This window comes from Dendrobates tinctorius, unplaced genomic scaffold (assembly GCF_039654945.1).
Source record: "Dendrobates tinctorius isolate UK_male_01 unplaced genomic scaffold, ASM3965494v1 ptg000193l, whole genome shotgun sequence".
Taxonomy (NCBI): Eukaryota; Metazoa; Chordata; class Amphibia; order Anura; family Dendrobatidae; genus Dendrobates; species Dendrobates tinctorius.
The window spans coordinates 2,563,253-2,582,643 of record NW_027361860.1 but is presented as its reverse complement, the minus strand read 5'-3'; the positions used below and the strand labels follow the sequence as shown (position 1 = coordinate 2,582,643).

The 19,391-nt window shown below is 43.4% G+C and overlaps 1 long non-coding RNA gene and 2 pseudogenes across 1 annotated transcript in view; 2 read left to right on the top strand and 1 right to left on the bottom strand.

Moving 5' to 3' along the window:
- The window catches only part of LOC141055991 (uncharacterized), a 228,107-nt gene that overhangs the window by 133,796 nt on the left and 74,920 nt on the right, over positions 1-19,391 (top strand). The window lies entirely within an intron of this gene.
- Positions 2,001-2,780, bottom strand: LOC141056009 (guanine nucleotide-binding protein G(q) subunit alpha-like; annotated as a pseudogene).
- LOC141056008 (bifunctional phosphoribosylaminoimidazole carboxylase/phosphoribosylaminoimidazole succinocarboxamide synthetase-like) lies at positions 11,875-19,364 on the top strand (annotated as a pseudogene).

Below are 19,391 nucleotides of genomic sequence, written 5' to 3'. Positions count from 1 at the left end.
TAGAAGATGGAGGGTGTTCCCATAGTGCTGCATGAAGTATATTTCAGAATTCCGAATTGTTCTGTGCTCACCTCCATTTGTCTTGGCAGTACTGTGCAGCGGTTTGGCTGATTTGCACATGGTTAGTGATGGGAAGAGCTCTTTTACTCTAATTGGGTACTGTTCAAGAAGCTTCTTGAATCCCCTTTATCAAATTGCTCTAATGTATTGATTCCTTCTTCCACTTCATCTTCTTCTTGGTCTTCTTTCTTCTGTCCACTTTCTCTTAATTGATGTAGGTCTGTGGAACTAGACAGGCAAGTTAGTTAACTTATGCTCTCAATGGTAGTAATAACTAAAACTAATTGACCAAACTTCTTCCATAATGCATCATTGCTTATCTCCACTTCTATAAAGATGGGTGGCAGGGCTGCCTATGGCTGGAGGTGAGACTTATTTTGAGCTTTCTCCTCTTTCACCCAATATTGTTGTTGTTAAACTTCAGATGGGAAATTCCTTCTTGCTGATGGGTATGGTTGATGTAAGTTTCAGCAAGTTCTCGATCTTCAAAGGTTTTCTTGTGCCATTTGGTAAAATAGCTCTTGCCTCTATTGCACTCACCAAAGGTTGATGAAATCTAGAGAGAAAATACGTTAGTGCTAGTGACTACCACACAAGTAAGCATAGAATTCCTACTATTCAAGCCGCATGTCATTGTCCTCAGTTCTAATCCTCAATTCCCAATTCAGACCATCCTGACCAGAAGCACAGGCAATCACCACCTCTTCGTGTACAATTGTAAGTGGAAAAGTCAGGTCCAGCTTCTTGGTGCAGTTGAGCATTTGCTGTTTCAATTTATGCAATAGTGCAACACACACAGACCCCTACTGCCGTCCTATGCATTTTGACTCTTGGACTAAGACTTCATAAGAGTCAAAGCACACAGGCTGGCAAGAGGCGTCTTTTTGCTGTGATATACTGGAATATGTATTGAAACAGCAATAAGTAACTGCACCTAGAAGCTGGACATGTCTTTTCAACGTTTCCTGCTGTTCACTCACTTCTCATGGAGTTTTTCCAAGTCCTTCCCAGAATGTGTAATGGGTTGTCCTTTTAACGTCACAAAAAATGGTTAACTATCTTTGAATTCTTCAGCTCAGTCGGTCAGATAAATTTGAGGTATGTTTCGACTAGCTATTGAATAAAACTTGTTATGGATTTGCTTAGCTGAACATAGAACAAAGTAAATATATTGATTTACCCTTACACACTTCTTCCTGCCAGGGCCGTATTGTTTGTGCTGCTCTAGGCACGTTTAGTGCTGCCTCCCCCATTGGTGAGCATGAGTAATGCAGATATTGTCGTCTGTGACTTGGTCTGTCAAATAAGCGATTTTTGCATTTCGCAGCAGATCCAGAATTTTTTCTGAATTTGCCATGTAACAGATCACTTGTGGCAGCACTGCATTCAGCTTCATTCGTTCCCTATGGGACTTGCAGACATGTGCGACACTTGGGGTTTTGCCGTGATCCAGCAAATGTGGTACTTGTAGCAACTGGAAAAAAAAGCTGCTAGGTAATAAATGAGGCCGGATCTATGTGTATGCCCATGTAGCTCTTTCAAAGATACTTCCAGCAATATTTTTACACGTTCAGTCTATTCGTCTGAAATCGGTTTGCATACATATTCAAATGAGGGAGTAGATCTGTTGCTCCAGCTCTATACCCGCTCGGTGCCACCTCTTCCTGATCAACTTGCAGCTCTTTTTTTCCAGAATGAAACACCTCATAGAGGCTGTCAGTGAAGCAAAAGCAGGTAGCACTCTGCGGGAAATAGAGCTGGAGTGATAGAAGGTTAAGATCCACCACAGTCGTTAGGCATAATTTATATGTCAAATGAAATGCTGATTACTGAATAAAGGGAGAAAGGGGCCGACCATATAAAGGTGTTAACTGACTTTGTCTTTAAAAGAGCTACATGCACATATATAAGGCTTGGAGGGGTTAAATCCTGCAGACTGCCTATAAATAAATACATTGGAACTTAGTGTACAAGTATGGTAAAATAGCAGTCCTTATTCCATGAGGTGAAGAATTCTGAGACCACGGATATGTGATAATCATCCTAAATGGTGCTTGGCGCTCTTCCATCCGGTTCTCATTATCAGACTCCATGAGCACCTGATCTTATTCACTAAGGGCTACAAGGAACATTATGGAGGTGTATGCGCTTCTTCCTTCTCATTGCTGCCCTCCTATGTCCACCATTCTGAAGATGACACTTTGTAAATCAAATGGATATTTGGTGATTCCTGTTGTGGGCACTCTGACTCAGAGCACAAGTTGTTGAAGGTAGATATCCATGATCTGTAATACGGTCCAGGTCATGTGGATTATTATTTGTGGAATCAGACAGTTGATAATCCCGTCTCCTATCATAGCATTCTTGTATGCCAGAGTCATTCCATAAATATTTCACTGCATCTACATAAGGGATCTCAAATGAGCACACCTTCTCTATATCAACTTCCTGAAAGAACAGTGCATGGCCCTTGTGTTGCTACTTGTATGGAATTTTAAGGGTCTCCCTTGCCCAAATAATAGCTTGCATTGCAGTGAATATGTTCTGGTACACAAGCTTAGTGAAGCCCCTGTTCATCAGAGTAGCCAGATCTATGGATAATCCTTATCTGCTCCCGGCAGGCATCTTTCTTGTCTTGGCGTAGCTGCCTGTCTCGTCGTCACTGATCCTTCCTTGGCCTCCTCGCTGAGGCAGCACACCATGATGGACTCCAGAGTCATGTCTGCTAACTGCTAGTGGTGCTGGAAAGAGACAGACTCCCACCCTGCAAGTCACAGACCTGCTTCTCCTTGTAAGAAGGGGGAATGCTGTGCAGATTGGGGGGGAGGCAGACTGATGAGACAGGAGATCCCTTTAAATAAATACATTGGGACATGGTGTATAAGCATGGTAAAATAGCAGTCCTTATTCCTTGAAACTCTACAACTCCTTCAGGCAGCTGATCAGTGCTGATGTCAATATTGATTGTCTATTGTAAGGATAGGATATCAATATTAAATCCTCAAATTAATTAAACAGATGTTTAGTGCATATGATGTCCACAGAGCTAATACACAATGCTGCCAGCAAAAATATTCTTGTATAGGTATTACGGTAGCACAGTGGCTCTGTGGCTAGCGCTGTAATGGTGGCTCAGTGATCAGTGCAACAGCTTTGTAGGATTGGGGTTCAAATCCCACAGAGGATGAGTTGTGCAGAGTTTATGTTCTCTCACTGTTTGGAGTGTGATAGGAAACCCACACAAAGACCTACTAATAGGATATTTAGATTGTGTGCCCCAATGGGGACAGTGATGTATTTAAAGCGCGTGGAGTAAAAAGGAACCTGTCGCCTCGTTTTGCCACTATAAGCTGTGGCCACTGCCTTTTGGAGCTGTAGGGATTTAACTCGCTCAGGAGCCACCCAAGTCAATCAGGAGGCACGCTCCTTTAAAAGTTCATAGGGTTTATTGCTCCATAACCCAGCACATAACATAAGGAATAGCCTTTAACTCAGGCGAAAGCAAGTATAAGTGTTCATTGTTTCATGCTCAATCCTGGAGCCTCAGCAAGCACAGGAGGCTTATCCCTCCTCGCATACAGCCAATATACTCAGGCCTCACCGGATCAGCAGCCTCAGCACGTGGTCTTTAGGAAGGTAGCACACCTTCCTCCACCTCGGCCTGCCAGGACCTTCCACATGGCTCAATCAGATCCATGCTCTCTCCAATGTGACCTACTCTTTTTACCTTATATGGTCCATTGCCACGCCCAGCGGGTCACATGGCTATGACCTCATCACAGGTCCTTCAAGCATTCATGCACATATACTTTATTGTGACACTCAAACACACCCCTGGGTGGATTTGTAGATTGATCCTGCCCATCTCATCAATCATCTGAAGGCTTCTCTGTTATGAATGGGTCACCAAGGAGACAAAAACAAAACAAGCTAAGCCCAGAAAAAACAGAGAGGTTGGTAACTATGCAGATTGCAGATCCCTGATCCTACCACACAACTAGCAGCAGCCGTGGAGTGTGCCTACGATGAACCTAGACGCCTCGTCACGGCCGGAGGACTAAATCCTAAAGCAAGAAAATGGAAAACTAACTGCCCCAGAGCAGACCCCAAAGGAATAGACAGCCCCCACACACGTATTGATGGTGAAACAAAATGAAAACACAAACACAGGCAGGAAAATAGGCTGAGCAAGCGATGGGGCCCAAACTAACTAGAAAGGAGAGGAAAGGAAAGACAGTCTGCAATCTGCAAAAAACCCTACAAAAATAATGTCCAACACTTCTGAAAGCAAAATTAACCCTGAAGTCACTAGACTTCTCCCACTGTATCAGAACTCTGAAATATTCTGAGATATAGCAAAAAGAGGCCAATCTAATAAGGGACAAAAAGCAAATTGGCAAATACAGATAAATAAGGGTGGAAATTCAGCACAGCCCAAGCCGTGGCTGGCTGACCACAAACTGAATAGACCAACAAAATCAAGTGTTAACATTAACAGAGAAACTTAGCTTGAGCTGACTGGAACAGAGCTGATGACCAAGGCCTGACAAGCAGAAGGAGTCACCAGCTACTGAATAGGGCGTCGGCTGTCTTAAATCCAATCTGAGACTCCAGAGTTCCAATCGTCATCCTCATTCTCAGGTGGCAGATCTCTGATTAAATCAGCCTCACTACCTCCTGTTACCAGCAGAGGGAGTCTGGAAGGAGAACTCACAACTGATGAAACAGAGAATGAACTCACAACACTTCTCCCTGACACCTTGGAATGACAGATCAGCTCTGCTGATCAACACATAAGCAAGCCTTCATCTCAAGGCCACCCACCTTGAGATGCGTAACGATCCTTCAGCATCCTATACCCATTACCACAATGGATGTGACTGCAGGCCGATCCTGGGACACCCACACAGCGCCCCCTAGCAGACAGTGGACACTACAACACAGTGCTTATCTACAGCATTCTAGAATGCTCTTGATCTGACCTGCAAGATCAGAAAAATGTTTTACTATACTCACCCGGGGGCAGTCCGGTCTGATGGGTGAGCAGGTCTGGCACCTCCCATCTTCATGCGATAGCATTTTCCTTGATTTGTCATGCTCCTGCGCAGGTGTACTGATCTGCCCTGTTGAGGGCAGAGCAGAGTAAGAAGAGCCCAAAGGAGGTTACCTTCACTGCTCCTTATCCAGAACCACGTGGACAGATAGCAGGTTTGCAAGGGGTGGGAGACTTTCTGCCCTAGACATACTGGACCATGTAACTGCTATGGTTAGATGAACAGGAAGGGCAACTGGACCGGAAGGTGTGCAGGCAGAGGGCATGAAAGAACGTGCCAGAGGGAAAGCCTCCTGCAACACCACACTCCCAGAGAGAGGACTCCCCGTCAGAGCACAGAGGCTGAGAGAAGAGCAATGGTGAGAGCTGTAGTTGAGTACGTGGACTCTGGAGCCTTCATGACCAGAGGAGACATTGCCCCTGATAATGCAGAGACAGTGACCCGAGCGTGTAGCCCTGGTGACTGCAGTGGCAAGCTGCTTCTCCCTGCGTGGAGAATTTATCCCCTGTAAATAAACTCTTTAATCATTGGTCTGTCTCTGATCCATGGTGACGACATCAGTACCTGCACATTATTACAGTCCTGCAGTGTGCAGGTGCTTGGCCTCTCTGACCTTTACCAGCTCCTGTACACTACAGTACTTTGCTCTGCCCTCAACAGGGCAGATCAGTACACCAGCACAAGAGCGCAGCACAAAGCAAGGATGATAACGACATCGCATGTAGATGGGAGGCGCTGGACCTAGACCTGCAACACCCATCAGACTAGACCGCCCCCGGGTGAGTATAATATAACTTGTTCTTTGTATCTACAGCTTTACAGAATGCTGTAGATAAGCCCCTAAAGGCAGTGGACGCATCTTATAGCGACAAAACGAGGTGACGTGTTCCCTTTTTAATAAGAATATTATTTATTCATTGGTATTATGCTATGGTCACAATACCAGTATCTGAGGATCTTCTGTTTCGAGGTCAAGAGCTCTCTGATGTGATGTGGCTGCCTGTCTCGCTGTCTTCCTCTTTTGACACTGCAGTGTTGTGGACAAAATATTGACTGGTTAACAACAAGTCTTGTGTCTATGTACTAACTGAACTATAAACTCTCCCCATAACATGTCCAGCAGACATTGTAGGATTACTATATTGATTTTATTCTATTACTGCCCAGTCTCTGACTAAGGCCTTACTCATACGTCCATGTTTAAAAACATAGTTGAAAAAATGGTATCTGTCATTGTTGTATGGTCAGTGTCAGATTTTACTATAAGGGTATATGCACACGTTGTGGATTTGCCTGGGGTGGTGCATGCTCAGATTCTGATCTAGTCTCCTGAGATCTCGGGGTAATATCTAAATTTGAGCATGCACCGCCCCAATGGCCATTTTCCTGGAGGCCACCGCATCGCTCCAGTGGAGCTTCAGGGGCCTCTGGGCTCTGACAAAATGCCAGCGAAGCCCCCTTTACTACAGAGCCACCACCCTAGCAGAGAGCTGCACAGAGCACCGCTGCCATAATGAGGTAATGGGGATACTTTACTTGCACCTTCCTGGTGAGGCGCCCCCTCACCTTGTCATCGGGACCACTCCCTCCCCCCATCTTCCCACCACCACCATACACAATGACTGCAGATTGCTCTGCACCTGCCCTGTAAGATCACATCCGGCATACAAGACGAACCCTAGCTTTTAAGATTCAGGGGTTAAAAAATCATCTTGTACACCCAAAAATATGCTATAATGTCCAGGGAGATCTCTAATATATGTCCAGGGACAGGCGATCTATAATATAGATCTACTACCTGAGCATTATATAATATACAATGTACAGTCCAGGCAAATCTATAATATATAATGTCCAGCTAAGACCAGAGGCAGAGATGTATTACAACACTCCCACCCCACTCCCTCTATCTGGGACTGGGAGCAAACATTGCCAGTGCTGCTGCTGCTGCTACCATTCACTCTCTGGGACCATCTGGGAACAAACATTGCTGCTGCTGTGTGCTCAAGCCAGTAGTAATGGACAATAGAGACATAAAATGGGGAGCTGACAAGCACCTTGACATGTTTCACCACCCTGGGCTTTAGGTGTTGTGGGGAAAAATGCCTCCAGAAACACCAGTGTTCATTCATTTTTATAATAAATGGTTAAGAAATCATGTACAAAAGAGAAATCTTAATTGCATCAGTATTTGGGGACCAATCTCTGCCATCACCAGTTCTAGGTACTTGTTGTTTGCACACAGTTTTTGATGGCATTTGTCAGGCAGGTCTTTCCAAACATCTTGGAAAACTACCTGCAGATCTTCAGTGTATGAGGCTTGTGCAAATCCTGTCTCTTCATGTGATCACACAGACTGACATTGAGGTCAAGGATCTGTGGGGCCAAATCATCTCCAAGTCTCCTTGTTCTTTATACTGAAGGCTGTTACTAATGACACTGGATGATTTGGATTTTCTGCTGCAGAATAAACTATAGTTTTACTATTTGCTCTAACATTTAGATGCAATATATTTTTACAATTATATTTAACGTGCAATGTTCTGTGGATTCCTATTGGAGATAATGGGGATATTAGTAGGTAAAGTGCCCAAAATGGTTAAGCAACAAAACGCTTGAATATTTTGGTGCAATAATGTAGACTTGCAACCCATTTCAAAGGTCTTCATTATCACGGAAGACCCCCAACTATCTGGAGGGAGGGAAGCTCTAGCTAGCCAACTACTGAGGCGGAGCTGGAAAGGCCCACTTGGGACAGGAAGATGAGTCAGATGTTTCAGATATCTGTGGCTTGAATGTTCTGCTTCCATTTACAAGCCTGAGTGGTAATTTTGGGAGGAGTGCAGAGTCTGGAGAAAGGGTGGTCTGCAACTGGATTGAGCTGGTAGCCTCCTTGACAACTTAAATTGAGAAAAATGACCCTGCTCTTTGTGTTCCTGACATGTGCTTTTCAGACCATCCCAGAGACAGTCCATGAAAGGCATGTAGTCTGCAAGTAGGATGAGCTGAAGTGGCCGCTCGGGTCGGCTAGGTGAGACCACTATTCAGATTGTGGTCCTTTTTAAGATCCCTTGAACAGGGCTGAGTAAAGAAAAGGAGTCTGGTCTGCATGGATGACCTGTTGCTAGGTCCATAGTGATATTTGTCACATGTCATCTAAACTGGCAATTGACATCAACATGTTAAGAATTCTCTGGGTGCAGATGATTCTCCTGAAACATGGTGGTGTACCCTTCTCATGTCATCCTGGAAGCTGAGTGGATCCATGTTTGTCAATGGCATTTCCTGGTCTCCCTTCTGGACTCATGTGGTCATTGCAAAAGAATCCCAAAGTAAGCCTATGAAACGTAGACAAGTGTTACAGGTTGTTGGGAGAGCGAATAGAAAGAAGCAGGTATAATGTAGATTTCTTCAAAAACTAGATTAAAATGCAACATTATCCTTTTAATTTCTATTTCTTATGGCTACATTAAAATGAATACTTGTTTCAAAAGGCTGAATACTGCACATGTGAACTTGGCATAAAAGAATCCTGTGAACAGGTCAATGATGCTTACAGTATTAAGTAAGATGGCAGAACAAGTCATATGTTTGTATGAACTTGTGGACAGACCTCTTTAGCATTGGAGTTTTCTGTGGATTGTCAATTCTCTGCAAAACTTTCAGATTAAAAATTACAGGTTTCATGCAATACTAGCTTGTTAAAGCTGCTTCTGTTTCCATAATCATGAAATTCTCAGAAGGTTCCATCATCAGGATCTGGTTAGAATGATCGTGGCACCATGTCCCTCCATGAAGTCTTAGAATGTTCACATTGGATCCAAGAGAGCAGTGTGACTACTGTATGGACGAATATGATTGGCTTTCAGGCTTCTGTCTCAAGACTTAATAGAGAACCCAGAAAGCAACACATGATCATAAACTCAAGCTGTTACATAAACTGTAAAGAACAAGCCCAGAGGTGATAATGGTAAAATGTACATCCCAAGTTTGGCAATCAAGATAATATACAACAGAAAACATATTGTGAAAAAACGCTGACATAAGACCTGATATTCTCACTAAAGTAATCTGTACAGCAAGTTGCAAAAAAGCTCAAGCTATTTGTTCTCCAAATTCTTTTACGAATTCCTTCGCCTTAACTGCCAAGTTGATTCCATGGTCCAAGACTTTTACTTTCCAGGGAAAATTGAGGTAATTGAAGACAAAACTGGATGAGTACAAGAGGATCATGGATAGAAGACCTGGCCTTACTTGTTTATGGCTTCTCTTAACCTCTCCCAATGAGCAGGTGGAGTACAGTCTGGACATTGTTTCCAGTTGATGTATACTCGGTACATTGTGTCAGTTTCCATTGCTTTAAACCAAAAGAAATATCCAGTCAAAGCAACAAAGACCCTTCCCCATGAACAATTATGTATAGTAGGGCTCAAGATTGAAGAATAATGTCTTAGTCCTCTGTATTCATGTACAGGATAATGTGACATGGACAACAGTTTCCTACAAGTTGGGTCAAAGCAAAGCCACTCAGCTTGATTTTATGACTAGCTTTGTCCATGAGCAACACATTGTCTGGCTTCAGGTCCCTGTGCACCAACCATCTACCATGCAAATAGTCGAGAGCCCAAGATATCTATAATGCACACCTGTTGACTGCATCCTTGGGAATTCCAACCTGCAGAAAACAGATCAGTACCATGAGATTTGGATTGATCTGAGCAGTGACTTGTCCATAGCAAAAATACCAAACATTGAAGATGTTACTGTTGGGACAGTGGCTGCTATAGTGAATAAAACTGTTGCAGTGATTGCCGCATGGCAATCACATTGTGTATTCTGAGAGCCACTGCCAGATTAATTGGGCAACTACTTATGTCCAGTGATAAGGTATTGGGAGACCCAACTTCATCATTTTGTCTGCTGGTATTTGCTTTAGGATGCACAATAGATGGTGCAACCTACAGGTATTTTTATGGAATGATAAAATTGGCCCCATGCATTGGTATTTGTCTCCAGACCACTGACAGAGCCAGCTGAATTTGCTAATAACTAACGACCATACACTATCACTAGTTACGACTCGCCACTTATTTGGTTAACACCCATTTCTCCCAACCTTTCCAAATTCACATCTTTCTGGGAAAAGATGGGCATCTTCTATATGTAAGATCATGGTGATTGGATAACTTTGCTTCTAGATGTGTGGAAACTTTTTACAGCTTATGTTGCTAAAAAACATCTGGATTTGCCAATGACCTACAGATAAACCTCTCTGCTTTATGGTCAGTTAAAATCATTATCACATGTTTATACCTAATTTACCACTTAAACCAACTTGGTTAACTTAAATCTTGGATATGCAGGAGTTTGCATGTTGACTGTGAGTTCCAGAGGGCACCATTAAGAAAGGAAAAGGTGAGCACTGAATGTTTATAAGATTGTCAGGATATCTGTGCTGCAGGGTGAATTTTTATTTATAATGGTGGAAGGGGGCCAATGGTTAGATCAGATGTCACCAGTGACTAGAGGGAGACATGAACAGGTTGCTTGATTTGTCTTGGTTTTGTGCACTGGATGGATTGGAGTGACTGTGAAATGTCAGCCTCTGTGCTGTACATGGGAGAGGGGGAATGGAGGGGCTGATATGGAGTATACAGAATGTGTAAAGGGGCAGTAGTGGCAAAAGTAAGCAGCAGCTAAGTGGTGTGCAATTAAACAAGAGGCATATTTGTTTAAATATCTGGCCAGCCTTGCCTGTCTCTTTTCCTCTATGCACATGCCATGTTTAACCGGCAAGACACTCTGAAAATATTGCACTTAGAAATAAATTGTGTGCACACATGCGCTCCCCAAGCCAGATCTGAATGTATCAGAAGTTTTCTAGGATGAAAGGACTAATTTGCTTTGAATAATTACTTAATTAGCAAGTGCCCACATCAGGCATTACTATGTAAGATGCATAAACGCTCATACTTGGCAGCAGAAAAAACCAAGTGAAAACACTGAACATTTTAGAAGGGGGTCCCAGGGGTAACGTCTATCCTAGCAGAGAGTGACATGGTAAGCATGCCAATATGAGGATACTTTAAAGCTGCAATGCTCCTTTGGGAAATGTGCAAGTTGTTGTCTCTTCAGAGGAAGAACAAGAACTCAAGCGCCACCTATAGGGAGTAGCACATTGACCACTAGGATTGCTCCTTCCTATTGGTGGCACGAGAGTTCTAGCCCCCTTCTGAAGAGACTTTTAGCAACATTATAGAAGTAAACGCAGGAACAAATGGTAAATGGCAGATGCCACGCACACAGATCGCTGAAAAGCTTCTGGTATATTTCTAATGTCCACTCAGACCAAGGACAGATCAAATAACAGCACCCGGTGGCCATTTTCAGGATTTCTAATTCACTGTACACCTTTTCCTCTTTACATTTATTCTTTGCTATTATTTTTACAGCCACGAGTTCCTCACTGACTGGGTGTGATGCCAAGATGACCTGAGGTAAAAATCACAACAGATCAGAACTGCCATATATTATATGAATCTGTGTAATGGATCACTGCAATGAATATGTATGTCCCTCCAGTGTATCTGGTGCAGGATACATTGGGGAACACTGAGGATAAATCAACACTTGTCCAAATCCTCCCTCACCGAGCTCTTTACAGAAGTCAAAACTGCACAGGTCAATAGGGTTTTCTGTGTTGTCCACGTCTCTGAAGGGTAAAGCACAGCATCTGGCGTGACCATTGTCTTGAGCTGGCATGTCTGCAGCATCAGAGGTCATCATATACCTTCTAACTGCAGGGATTATACAAGATTTATTAAAATTTTACTTGAATCTCCAAGTTTTACCCAATAAGAATTAAAATTAGCCTATTTGGTATCACTACAACTGAAGAAGTACAAAAATGTGGTGTAATCCTTACTTCTGGAGCCTTAGTATTTGTTACTGTAAAAACTACTGGGTCGCCCTCCCAGGGCTGCAGGGTACTCTGTATCGGGCCGGTGTCAGGGGAACGTGTCGCAGCAGCGGTGACCCGGACTGTGGCCCTGGGAGCACAAGTCAATGGCGGTATATGAAGTTAGTGAAATGAAATAGTTTGTGATGCCACCTGTGGTGCTCGGCAAGGGAAGTGTTAAGCCGTCGCTGCAGACAGATCCTCTGGGACAGATGGTGGGATGCAGCAGTGATGGTATAGCCCTCCACAGGCAGGGCTGATGTCCCAGGGCAGTGTAGTTGTAATGGGAAGGTGCAGGCAGTGTAAAGGATGGTACCCAGATGTAGTGGTGCTGAGCGGGTTGGAGCAAGAATGAATGGAGGACACCAAGGCTTGCAGTTCCAAGGCTTTACTCAGTCTGTGGTACACAAGGATACCTGCCTCCGGGCTGTGTCCTCCAGGTCAGAGACTCAGCCAACCTCCAGGCCAGATAGAAAGCTCCTCTCCAGCACTCCGCCAACATGTACCTTTCCTGAACGACGACTCTATAGCGCCTTTAAGTGTGACTATCTCCAGTACCTTGGTATTCTGAAGTTCCTCCTGTCAGATGTTCCTAACAACTCTACTCGTATGGCAGACAGCTGTAGCCTCTATCGGGGACTCCTTTCTCCAGAGTCCTGGCCCTCTATTCAGTTGCTGTTGTGCCCCAAGTCTTAGATGGGAGTAGTGAATTTACAGCCAACTACTCCACCGGTGTCTGCTGCAGAATCATAAGTGTCCATACAACCTCAGGGACTGGGCCCCGGCCTTGCATTGAGAACCTATAGGCAGGGTTCCTCTTCCTACCCCCGTGTCCTCTCTGTTCTCCTCCTTTATTCCACACGGATCTTTCTCTCTTATGGAAGCTTAGGTTGCAGTTCTACATCTTTCTCCTTCTGTTTCTTTCCCGTGCCGGCTGGCTCAGATCACTGAGGCAGCTGCAGCACTCCTTCCTCCATCCCTTCTTCCAGGGATCCCCACTCCTCCCGAGTGGCTTCCTTCCTCACTGACCCCCTGTCAGACTGAACCTTTAATCCTACACTTTCCCACTCTTTTATATATCTTAACTCCCCCACCTCCTAGCACATCCAGTGTTCCATGCAGGGAACCACCAGAGGTGCCCTGCTACTCTCTAAGCACTGAGCCGCAATGTGGTTGTGCAGAACTACCCTGTTGTGTGGGGTGGGAGTGTTGGAGTGTGGAAAGGAGTTCCCACCTTACCTGGATGGTGGGGCACTACACCTTAGGAGAAGGTGCAGTACCTCTGTGGTGACTGAGCCTCAGGGGTGCCACACTACAGCTACTGGTTATCTGGAAGTTCCATGTTTTTACCCAATCTTCATCTCCTTCTGTAATGGAAAGTAATGAAGAATCCAAAATTTTCCCAAAATTGTGTCCTTAACCACATATCTGTTTTGGGTGTTGCAACTTTCCCTTTTGTGATCACATCATTTGTAATATCACCTGACCACACAGATTCCTCTTAATCCCTTATTTCTATATTCCAGTAAAACACATCTGTAGGACGGCATTCCCATGTGCCTGTCTTATTAGTGTGCATGTAATCTCTTGAAACTGTGTGAACTTGGTCTTGGGTCCTGTGGTAGCATGTAATATTAAGTCAGTGTCGTGAATGAAGTGTAGCTCAATACAGCATTTTACACCATAACCATGCAAATGTTTCCAGTAACATCTGCTGAATTGTCTGGTATGTCTTCATCTATTAGGTATTGTAGACTAGATCCTCTTGGACTTTGTGAATGTAGAGTTTTTGGAAAGGTTCATTCACTTCATGAGTATTTATTCCATGATGTAAAAGATCTTCTGCATAGATCAGTTGAAATAGTATAGAGTAACAGAAATGTGATTCCCATCAAATAGCTTTTCCTGAGAAATGTCTTCTCCTGTAGCATTGGTGTTGAATCAAATCCATCAAGGACAGGATGTTTAATATTCCAGCTCTTATTGGAATCCATTTCTTCCTAAAATAAATGCAGTATCATTCTGCAATATACAACTTGCATTGATCAACATGTACCCACACTTTAAAATTACCCACAGACAATAACCACATTAGATGCTGTTGAACAAGAATCATAACTTGTCCCATGGTTTCAATAATCTCAAAGGGACCTTCCCAGTTACTTTCCCAAGGTCCATTCTTCCTGACAGTTTAATCCACACTAGAGCCCCTTTCTTGAATGTAGATTCATATGGTGTCTCCATTCTCTGCGTTCTTGATGCAGCATGTGGAAGTGGCTTTCAAGCTTTCCTGCAACTACTGCAACCATTTGGGCCTTGCAACAGCATCTGTTTGAGGTGTGGACAAATATGGTTCATGTGGAAAAATTGCATTTTTCTTCCTGTCATTAGTTCAAAAGGAGGAAATTGAGTTGTGGAAGAAGTCGTTCCTCACACTCAACAGTGCAAAAGTTCCGGCATCAACCCAAGTATCTCCTTTGTCCAATATCATGTTGGCAATTCTAGATTTTATTGTTTTCATCATTTCCACAATACCAGCAGACTGTGGATGGTAAGGTACATTAAACTGTTGAACCCCTAGAATAGTACAAACTGCTTGCATGACTTTTCCTGTAAAGTGACTTCCTCAATAAGAGGTGATCATTCTTGGGATCTACCAAGTACGAAAGACATGATTAAATAATGCTCTTTGTAGACAAAGCATCTTTCCTGACAGGTAAAATACAACCCATTTAGAAATAACATCTACTATAACCAATGCATACCTGAGACCATTTTTACCTGATGGTAACAGACCGATCTAACATAGACCATGGACCATCTGCAGGTGCAATTTGGAGTAGTGGAGGTTTGTCCTTTTGGTCTTGGATTCATTTGAGCACAAATGAGACATGATTGAACAATACTTTATATAGTCTCTTCCATCTTTTTCCAGTAAAATTCTGAGAATGCCTAACCTTTTGGCCTAAAAGACCCAAACTTTCATGATTATATCTTGTGAACTCAACCTGTAGATGTTTTGGTACCACAGGACAGAACTCCCCTTTAAGTCATGACACAAAACCTCCCTTTTGTTTGTTTAAACGGGGTTATGGATCCACCTGGGAAGCAACAAGAGATGTCTTTTTCTTCTGCAAAATGGATATTCGGGTCTGTTCTTGAACTGCTGAAACCTCGAGAGGTTAATGTTGAAACACTTTTCTTGTCACGGCTGCCTCTTTGGCTAGAATATCTGCAGTTGCATTTCCAACAGATAATTCATCATATTTTTTATAGGCAGTGACTTTGACAATAGAATGAAAAACAAAAAATGATTTTGCTATTATCTCAAATTGTTTACAGCGTGTCACTTTGTGCAAGAGTCTTATTAAATTGTACAAAGCCTTTCTTTTCCCACACTGGCAAATCGGTCAGTGGGTGATGGTGACACAGTGCCAACATATTCCGCAGCACTTTACATTTTAGAGGGGGCTTGTACAGACAATATACACTACTGCATAACAATAGACACAGATCAAAACAGATACCAAGAGGAATGAAGGCCCTGCATCATTCTAAAGACCATTATCTATGTATTGGAGGCTTCACATTATCTGACCTTGTATCTAGTTCAGATTCGCTCACAATTAGGAGCCATCTATTATCAATCATCTTGATCACAGACAACTTCCACCCAGAACAGATCAGCTGCAGCTTCTAGAATAACATGGTGATCTGAGAGAAGTCACTTCCTGCCATTGGCGTCACATCAGCTCCTCAGTGCTGCTCCTATGTGGTCACTGGTTATTGTGAGGCTCATTAGTATAATCCAGCATTTCCCCTCACCTCAGGTGTCTCCTTCTCCCTGGAAGCCAAAAATTTCCTTCTGCATTAGGCTGTTCACCCCTATTCTGAGGATGGACAAAACCTTATCCCTGAATTATGCAAATGTTGATTAAGTAAATTTGTGGGATAATTGCGTGTTTAGAAAAAGTTTGTTAGAATTTATTACTTTGAATTAATTTCAGTTGAGTGATCTGATCAGCTTTCACCAGTGGAGATATCTGGCAGTAAGGCTAAGTGCACATGGTGATTTTCTTCCTGTGGATTTTTCCTCGCAGATTTTAAGAAATCCACAGGTCAAATGACCGGCATTTTTCCTGCTGATTTATTCCTTATTTCAGTTTTCCTTCTGCGGATTTGGATAATGGAGCAGGTGGAAAACCGCACAAAAGTGACATGCTGCATTTTTTTGGACCGCACAAAAACCGTGTGCGAAAAACCACAGTGTGTGCAGTGTTTTCAATTGTTACCACCCACCTTTCGTGTCTCCCTTTTTCCCCTCATAGACTGTAAGCTTGTGAGCAGGGCCCTCACTCCTCTTGGTATCTGTTATGATCTATGTGATTATTGTTATGCTGTAATGTCTATCGTCTGTACAAGTCCCCTCTGAAATGTAAAGTGCTGCGGAATATGTCGGCGCTGTAGAAATAAAATTTATATCTTTCATTGATTTAGGCTATGTGCACACGATGCATTTTACCGCTCAGTAACGCTGCAGATCCGCTAAGTGATTTACAGTACAATGTAAATCAATTTTAAAAAAAAACGCTGTGCACACGCTGTGTTTTTTTTTCCACACGGTATTTGTGCGGTCCAAAAAATGCAGCATGTCACTACTTTTGTGCCGTTTTCCACCTGCTCGATTCTCCAAATCTGCAGTGGAATAGTGCACAAAAACAGCAATAAAAAGGAAATCAGCAGGAAAAATTCATCGTGTGCACATGGCTTAAGTGTTCCATTGTTCTGCAGTGCTCCCAGTGGAAAGCTTTAGTATTGCAGTATTCAGTGACATGTCATGGATGTCCATAATGGTTGTAATTCCAAGAAGTCTTAGAAAATTTCCACTTCTTATGCAAGATTGTGTGATGCTTTATGCATGGATTAATCGGGACCGAAGACTTCTGTCTCGAGATTCAGGTTCTGTTTTTATCATAAATTAAAGCTGTTGGCTGTCCTGCATCAATTACCAATTCTTCATCAACTGCCAAGTTAAGGCTCATTCACACGTCGGTGTTTGGTCCGTATTTTGCATCAGTGTTTGTATGCCAAAGCCGGGAATGGAACTTACCGAGAAAAAAATAAATATAATTGAAAGACTGACTCCTGTTCCTTATTTTGGAGACATTCCTGGTTTTGGCATACAAATACTGATGTGTGAAAGAGGCCTTCGTCTGAATTGACAAGTTGGCATATAATCCAACAAAAAATGGCACTCAGCTTGGTATTATGGTGACAATTTATTCCAGGAGTAGTACACCGTAGTAAAGGTTTTGGTCAGACAAGTGACCTTCAGTGTAATAAACATAGACATAGATGATCATGGACACATGAGTTGAGACTGGGCAAGAAGCTGCATGAAGGTAAAACTTACTAGCTGTATGAGCTCCTGAATTACCCTGGCTTTGTCCTCATGCAGTCCGAGGACCAGATCACAGCGGGCAATGCAGCCAGGAAGGATCACATTGAGAGGAAAGCATCCATCTCCAACAAGACCACCAGCTGCATATTCAAACTGCTACAAGAATCTGGTAACAAGATAGCATTTGTGAGTAAGTGCTGTGCAACTGGTTCATTGCCACTGTGAGATGATCCCTATAGAGTGGGTGTGCAGGAGAAAAGCCATCAGTTCATTCCTGATTAGAAATCCTGGGGGTAGCAGAAGGATATAAATTTTATCCTCCTAAAGTATAGCTGTTGTGAACTCATTTTCAGGTTTACCTCTGGCTTCTGGTGAGGGTGGTGGAGCTGGCTGTGTTGACAGAGGGGTCGTGAGTTCTCCATCCGGGCTCCCTCTACTGGTGACAGAAGGTAATGAAGCTGATCTAAATGGCAGAGACCTGCCACCTGAGGAGGACTGTGAGTGGACATCAGGAGTCTCTGACTGGATTTAAGTCAGCCGACTCCCTAATTTTGTGCTGGTGATTTTTTTTTTTTTTCCTGCCCTGAGGTTCTGATTTCCAGTTCTGTTCCTGCCTTCTCAAGCTAAGTGTGCTCTGCTGTTTTTTCACATGAGATTTGGTCTGGTTTACTCAGTTTTTGTGGTCAGCCAGCCCCTGCTGGGACTGTGCTGAACTTCCATTCTTATGTCTGTTTATGCAAGTTTGCTTTTGTCCCTGATCAGATTGGTCTTTTTACTCTGTCTTCAGAATATACCAGAGTGCTGATATAGGGAATTGAAGTTTAGCCACTTCAGGGTTTTTGTTATCAGAAAGTGTTGGACATTTTTTGGCAGGGTTTTGTGCGTGATTGCAGACAGCATCTTTCTTTTCCTGTCCTTTCTAATTAGTGTGGGCCCCATCATTTGCTCAGCCTATTTTTCTATCTGTGTTTTCATCTTGTCTCACCGACAATACATGTTTGTGGGCTGTCTATTGCTTTGGGGTCTGCTCTGTGGCAGTTTAGATTTCCCTTTTTCTTGCTTTAGGCTTATTAAGTTCTCCGGCTGTGACAAGGCGTCTAGTATCATAGGCACGCTCCACGGCTACTGCTAGTTGTGTGGATAGCGTCAGGGGTCTGCAATCCGCTTAGTTACCAACCTCTGGATTTCTGTGGCTTAGCTTGTTTTTTCCTCCTCGGTGACTCATTCATAGCATATAGCTGTCTTTCAAGGATGATGCCAATAATGACACTCAATGGTCTGAAGATCAGCTGATTGCAATTAAACTGTGCTGGCCTTATGATTGGTCAGGCAGAGGTGGACATGATGATCCATTCCACAGTGGCCATCTTTGAAATTCTGGAAAAAACATGGTCAGCATAAGACTGCACCCGAGTGAATATGAAGATTGAGTTTGGTTTGGATGTGACCAAAAAAGAAATGGTCTTTGCTGATGTGATTGATAATGACTTGTGGCATCTATGGCCCTCAGGTGATCAGACCCAGCAGAAGGATGAACAGACTTACCACGAAAAGTCAAAAGAAACTGAGTGGGTTGCAGGCAAAATGGAGTTACTGGTGACCTAGTCATAGCCAAGAATGCATTGTTGTTGATGGGGTAAATTTCTGACCTAGTCCATTGTGAAAAGATTAAGCAATCTGTGCAAATTATGGCATCCCATGTGAACTGAGGGAGATGTCTGATCACAAAGGACCTGATGAGGCTGCCTGTTTGTGTTGGTCTCTCCAGGCATGTGATGTGACTGTCACACAGCCGCAACACATGCAGCTGCGGCGCCTAACCGCTGATAAATGGGAGCACTCCAGGTTTCCGATAAAGCAACTGAAAAAAAAGCTGCTAGGTAATGAATGAGGCCCGATCTATGTGTATGCCCATGTA